The sequence below is a fragment of the Chrysochloris asiatica genome, unplaced genomic scaffold (assembly GCF_000296735.1).
Source record: "Chrysochloris asiatica unplaced genomic scaffold, ChrAsi1.0 scaffold00009, whole genome shotgun sequence".
NCBI classification, from domain to species: domain Eukaryota; kingdom Metazoa; phylum Chordata; class Mammalia; order Afrosoricida; family Chrysochloridae; genus Chrysochloris; species Chrysochloris asiatica.
This window is the reverse complement of record NW_006408527.1, coordinates 2,874,561-2,881,550: the sequence shown is the minus strand read 5'-3', so window position 1 is coordinate 2,881,550 and position 6,990 is coordinate 2,874,561.

Below are 6,990 nucleotides of genomic sequence, written 5' to 3'. Positions count from 1 at the left end.
TTTTTTTTTGCCTTATAGCTCTGCTGAGACTTACAATACAATCTGAGTAAGAGTGGTGATAAAGGGCATCCTTGTCTGGTTCCTGTTTACCAGGGGAATCCTTTCTCTTTCCGTTAAGACGTTGACCTTTAGATTTGTACACATGCTCTCAATTATGTTAAAATTTCTTTCTATTATTTTATTGAGTTTAAAAAAATCAAGACTGGGTGTTAGATTTTGTCGAATGCCTTTTCTGTTTTGACTGATAAGATGTGATTCTTTTCCTATGATTTTATATATGAGATTACATAGATTGCTTTTCTAGTGTTGCACCATCCTTTTATGTCTGGAATGACCATTTTTTTCTTCCGTAGTGGTTGTACCATTTTAAAGTCCCACCATCATCGTCAGCATTTATTGTTTTCGATGTCTTTTAATTTCTAATTTACATTCTCCACTGCTATGGGTTAAGTTGTAGATCCCTAGAAAATATGTTGAAGTGTTTATTCCTCAGTTCCTATGAATCTGTCTTATTTGGAAATGACAGTTTTCCAGATGAAGTTAGTTAAATTCATGGAAGTTAAGTTGTACTTATAACAATGAGAAGAGACAGAGACACAGAGGAAGACCACCATGGGAGAAGGAGGCAGAATTTAAAGTTTTGTTGGCACAAGCCAAGGAAAATCTGGGGCTACCAGATGCTGGAAGAGATATGGAAATATCTTTCCCTGGAGACCTCAGAAAGAACGTGGCCCTGTTCATGTCCTGTTTGGACTTCTAGCTTCCAGAACTATGAGACACAGTAAATTTTTCATGTTTTAAGCCGTCGAACCCAGCAATTTCTCACAGCAGTACTAGGACATTAATAGACCAACTAAGGATAAAAAAGTTTAATACAAAAGAACACTGTAAAAAGTATTACAAAACTAGATTATACAAAAATACTTTTTTAACAGAGAAGTATGCTATTGTACCTTAGAGCTTTAGAGCACACTTTTTATATTGTCATTTCTTGTCATATTGTTGTTTCAACCTTCTCTCTAGTTTCTTGGTGGTGGGGGTGGTATGCTGTGGAGTTGATTGCTACTCTTAGCCAACCTGTGTAGGGTTTCCTAGGCTGTAAAATCTTTATGGGAGTAGAAAGCCTCCTCTTTATCCTGCAGTTTCTTGACTACAGTAAAGAAAGTAAGTTTATTAAAATAACTTTGAACTCCTCCAGCTTGTTCAAATTGGCTTATTAGAGAAAATTCTTCATTTTGATTCATCACCACAATGTAGTGATGCAGCACGGTTTTCTATTTTTAGAAGGAAATGACTGCAGATTTTTTTCCCCCTAGGTCGTCTCTGTCACAATTGTCTCTGCTTTATAACTACTGAGTCTTGATTTCAAAACTTAAAATTTCATTTAAACTTCCTTATCTAAATCTCTGTATGGAACAATAGTTAGCAATCCAAGTAGTCATAGATTGTATGCTTAAGTAAGCTGTCTCTGTATCACTCACCTTGTTTAAGGCAAAGTTTTGATTTCAGGTTTGTTCATTTCCCCACCATACTGTGCTCTGCTGATTTGGTGCCACAGGATAATGTACAGGATGGCAAGGTTGGTTTGAACTGCAAGGTTGGTGGTTCAGACTCATCAGCTGCTCCTTGGAATCCCACACAGGGTCGCTATGAGTCGGAATTGACTCCCCAGCAAACCAACAACAAGAACTGTGCCCTGCATACTCTCTTCTCTTTGTTGGTGAGTGAAAGCACACTCATTTGAATATTCATATAAGAAGTACAATATGACCTGTGTTATTTACCCAACAGGCTAAATCCTACACAGCCTTTCCATTATGCCCCAGGAGTTCATTGCATTATAACAGGAAGCTGATGAAATTAGGGTCAGAGACTTCAACTCCTTGCTCTATGAGCTTTTTAGTTTCTCTCCGCGTTCCTGGCAGATTCTGCATTTTAAAGTCTTCGCAGTGGCCTAATCAATGTGTCTGACCACTCACAAGAAAAACCAGGTAGAAGACTGGAGTAGGTCAACTTAGACCAGTACCACCACAGGTGAAAAACTGGAGCAAGTCAGTTTTCTAATGCCTTAGCCTAAGACTCCCCGTACCATTAATTCCATGGCATTCTACTGGTCAAGAAAATATCCTGATTTTATAGAAAGGACTGCATGTTTTTGTAGGTAATAGTGTGCATATGTAGGGAAGGAAGGAATTGATACCAACTGTCTTGTAAATGAGGTCCTTGGGTGGCACAAGTGACTTGCAATCATCTAACCTAGAGGTTGGCAGTTCAAAGTCACCCAACAGCACAGCGGAAGAAAGGCCTGGCAGTATGCTTTCATAAAGATTATAGCCAAGAAAACTGTATGGAGCTCAGTTCCACTCTTTTAACACATGGGGTCAACATGAGTTGGAATTGTCTCTACAGCAACACTTTTTTTTTTTTTTTTTGCTTCCTTTTTTTAAATCTGGGAAATAAGTTATCTTAAGAACATTCTTTATATGGTATGTGAATTAACATAAGTCTTTGAGGTGACTTGTAAGTGGTCTAGTACACTAAACAATCCTTTGCATTGGTTCACGCAGTTCCTTAATGGGTGGGCTTATTGACAGCTTTCTGGGGCTCAGCTCCCCTATATTTTTCAAAAATAGAAAAATTCACTTTGGAGGATGTGTGAGCAGAAGCAATGAGGTTTCAAATACACTTAAACCACTTTATCAACTTTAACTTTTACATTTTCTTTTTCCCTTAATGAAAATAAGCTCTTAAATTTATATTATCTGCTGGTAAAAAGCAATGTTCTTAATGAAACAGTAATATAACTCTGAATAGTAGTAACAGCTGTTCACAGAAGCTGCTGGTGTGGTTGTTGTTGTTAAATGCCGTGGAGTTGGTTCCGACTCGTAGCGACCCTGCACAGGGTTTCCGAGGCTGTAAATCTTTACGGGAGCAGGATGTCTCATCTTTTTCCTGCAGAACCGCTGGTAGTTTCGAACTGCTGACCTTGCGGTTCACAGCCCGATTCGTAACCATTATGAGAAATCAATTCTGACGCACAGCGACCCTGTACACAGCAGAACAAAATGAGCTGCCAAGTCCCTAAACATTCTCACTATTGTGCTTTGGTTGAGCCCAATGTTCTAGTCACAGTGTGAATCTGTCTCATTGAAGGTCTTTTTTGCTGACCTTCTACTGTACCAAGCATGATGTCCTTCTTCAGAGACTAGTCACTCCTGATGATATGCATGCAAAGGGGAAAACAAAATTTCTGTTTTAAATATAAACAAATATAATTTCCCCTCTCTCCTTTGGAGTCTTGTAGTAGTATTGACTCCTCTGAAATAATTACAACTTAATTTATATCTAAAACATTTTAACATGTTTAAACTGCTATAATTACAGAGGACAGATAAGGAACCCCAGTGGCACAATGGTTAAGTGTTTCGCTGCTAATAGATAAGCAGTTCAAATCCCACTCAGTCACTACAGCAAAGAAAAGATCTAGTGATGTGTACCTGTGAAAATGACAGCCTAGAAATCCCTATGGGGAAGTTCCACTCTGTTACATGGGTCACTATGAGTCGAATCAACTGCAAAGCTGGTACACAACAACAGATTATCAGGGGAAGAAGTACTGAAAAGGTATGGAGCCTGGAAACTGAAAGAATGAAGGAGGCTAGACTTGCTTCTGCTTGACTTGACAGGATGCATGACAGTCCTCAAATCAGGGGGATACTGTGAAGAACAACAGCAAAGAGAGCTCTTCAATTCCTGTTACAACCCAGGCCTCTCTCTGCTCAGCACTTTATTGAATATGTTGTTTTTACTGTTAAAGTGCTGTCGAGTTGGTTCCAACACATAGTGACCTGTATAGGGCTTCCAAAGAGCAGCTGGTGGGTTTGAAATGCTGATCTTGAAGTCAGCAGTCCTGTGCTTACTTGACAGTGCCACACCACACCTCCACTTTATGAATATCAAAATATTTAAAGCTGTTTTGTAAATTAGTATTGTCCTCATTTTGATGTTAAGGAATTAGGCTCAATGAATTTGAATAACTTTCTCAAGGTGCTGTGACTAAAAGACTGAGGCGTTGGCATATCGTCTAAAGTTTGTTGGGTCTCCAGGTTTACTGTTCAGAAATAGACTGGAGGAAACTGAGACTATGGCCTTTGATCACCCTTCAGGTCTGGAAAGGAACTCACCCTTGTGGTCCAATTTTCAGCCAAGCAGTATGCAGCTATATAGGGGGATGACAACATGAGTATTCTCACCATGGAATGGGCAATCATTCAAAATCAAAAGGGCAACATTTATCTAAGGACATAGTTGAGAAGGGATGGGAAAGTTGATGGAACAGATCCAGGAGCCACAGGGAGGAAGTAGAATAATTTGTTGTAGGGAGGGGATTGTAATCATTGAGGCTGTAAATCTTTATTGGGAGCAGAACGTCTCATCTTTCTCCCGCAGCACAGTTGGGAGTTTTGAACTGCTGACCTTGAGGTTAGGATCCCTATTCGTAACCACTACGCTACCAGAGCTCCTTAAATCTTCTTATGCCACCTCTTTCTTCAACACTGAAGCTCCTAAGAGCCAGTTCTACTCTCTGGTTTCTACTTTCTCCATGATACTAAATGCATAACTTATTGAGAAATACATTTCTTTGTTTACTAAATTACAAAATGTGTTTATCCTAGCATTTATTAATAAATGTTTAACTGGATTGATGTTACTGTGTGCCATCGAGTTGACTGTACACTCACACAGAGACGTGACAGAGTTGAGCTACCCCATAGGGTTTTCTAGGTGATGATCTTTAGGACAGAAAATTGCCAGGTCTGAACTAGTGCTTGATCACTGTGCCACTAAGGATCCTTAAACAGCTATTTACTTCCTAGTATTTTATTATTAAGTGCCGTTGAATTGGTTCTGACTCACAGAGACCCTTTAGAAACGGTTTCGAAGGCTGATATTCTCCCAGGGAGCAGAAAGCCTCATCAAAAATATTTGAGGAGGTTGAAATATTTTAAATGCTTTTTTAAATACCTGGTTCCAGAAAGTTTGAAAAAAAATTGAGCATTTCACATTTACTTGTTTTGAAATAACACAAAAACTCAGATTATTAACACCTGAGAGTTCACTTCTATTTAAAAATTTTCTATCAGTTACAACAGAATTCTATCTAAATAATCTAAAGTTTTTAACGACTGTAAATAATTGTAATTCTACAAGGGAACTATTCCCTTGGGTCTCGGTGGGGGGAGTTGGGATCAAATTGCAGGGTCTGTCACTGACTTACAGTCAGCTGAGATCTGGCCTAGTTTATTTTATTGGCTAATTATCTTCTTGATAGCTGAAAGGTCAAGGTCTGAGCATGTTTGTGGTCAGATGATCTCTTTTTATCTGGAGGACATGGCCTTGCCTTTGCTTAAGCAACTAACAAACTTAAATTGAGAAAAAACTTGAGGGGGAAGAGCTTTCTTTATGCTTCTGGTGGTATGGAAATTGATACCTTTTATATCATAATAACAGATGGAATATGAGGAGTAAAAAGACTTGGAAAGGGGGCGGGTTGCAATATTATTAAGATCTCCTGGCTTTTTAAAAATTTCTCTCTGGTAAATCTTTTATTTTTATTGGTAAGACTTAGACATAAATGGTCACACTTAAGTTTAAAGCATGTTGCTGTTACATACCATAGAATCAGTTTCACCTCATAGCACCCCTGAAATACGGTTTCCAAGGTGCAGCTGGTGGGTTTGAACCAGCAATCTTGTGGTGCTTATGGCACCACACCAGGACTCCAAGTTTAAAGCATAGGCAGGTGTTAATTTTTGCATTAGTTGTTTCTTTTATATCTGTGCCCCTTTTCTGAGGAGAGAAGTGTTTTGGAGGAGTGGGGATTAGGGGAAAAGACTTACCATTAATGTTTTCTCAAGGTTGCATTAACCAAGGTTTATCTGCATAAGAGATGTGGTATTTTGGGGAAATAGTTATTGATGTGGAAAATGCTAATGATACAATGAAAAGTACAAAATCAGGATAAGAATGATGTTCTGGTAGTTTCATGGTTATGAATCGGCTGCTAACCTCACAGCCAGCAGTTCGAAACTACCAGTTGTTCTGTGGGAGAAGGATGAGGCTTTCTGCTCCTGTAAAGATTTACAGCCTCGGAAACCCTGTACAGGGTTGCTATGAATCGGAACCGACTCTACGGCAAAGTCCAAAGTCCTTTCTTACTCTTATTCAATTGTCCTCTTTCCTTTTATTTCTCTTTCTGTCTCCTACTTTTCAAATCTCTGTTCCTTTTAGATATTGTTATTATAGTTATTCTAATTGATCCTCTGCTATGTGCTCTGCAGTATAAGGCTGTTAAGGGGCAGAGGCAGGATTCAAACCAAGGTTCTCCTGACACCTCATGCCTACTCTTTCCCCCACTCCATCACATTGTTTCAATAATGTGTGTGCTTTTTCTTGTTTTAAAAAAAAATAACGAACTTGCAGATTATCAAAAAAATGCTTGATGTTTCTATGGCATTTTACTTTGCTTCCAAACAAAAAGAAAGCCGTCATATCTCTCAGCTTTTCCAATGCCAAATGACATTGCAGTATGAAAAACATAGATTCAGATAGAACCTTTACAAGCAGAATACAAATGTAAAAGTCAAAGGCATAAGCTGCTGAAAACAAAGGAAGGACTGTAAGCTGTGGTAAGTTTCTTATATGGATCTTATTCATTATACTCCTAGATGTAATTTCTATTGTTAAATAAGTATAAATGAGGAGAAATGGCTGCTTGTAATAGCAGTGCTTCATCAAAAAGCCATTGTATCTTGTTTAAAGAAAAAGGTGCTTCAAGACTTTGCAATGTAAACATTTAGCATCAACTAACACAAACCTCCACTGCTCTTGAAAAGTATTTGCTCCTTCAGCAAATTGTGAACAGATTCGCACTGTTGCTTGTTATTATTTTAGCAATGATGACTGTTATTTACCACTTTGGAATTTTTT